Source organism: Penaeus monodon, chromosome 19 (genome assembly GCF_015228065.2).
Source record: "Penaeus monodon isolate SGIC_2016 chromosome 19, NSTDA_Pmon_1, whole genome shotgun sequence".
Taxonomy (NCBI): Eukaryota; Metazoa; Arthropoda; class Malacostraca; order Decapoda; family Penaeidae; genus Penaeus; species Penaeus monodon.
Genome location: NC_051404.1, coordinates 31,610,125 through 31,610,502, shown reverse-complemented (window position 1 = coordinate 31,610,502; position 378 = coordinate 31,610,125).

Genomic DNA, 378 nt, shown 5'->3' with positions numbered 1-378 from the left:
TACGTTTCCTACCTATATGTACTTTTCACAATACATTTTCTAAAATAATGAAACATTCAAAAACATTCAAAACCTGAGAATATAGGAATAGCATAAATCTTCAACAATTACGGAATGAAACCAATCCATCTCACAGACTTTATCTTCATAAGACACATTTCCCGACGATAAATCCCCCCACCCCCCGCCTTCCCAAGCAGTAAGTTAACTTCGCACGAAACCGTTATGGCCGTAAGTCACATGATCAAGACACGCACAAATCAAGTCATTCTCGCGATCGCTCTCATTAATGGCGCCCTTCATTTCGTTTTCTTTCATTTTCTAATTACTGATTTTTTGATGGTTTAGTTAGGGGAACAACAGACTTCTAAAAGCACG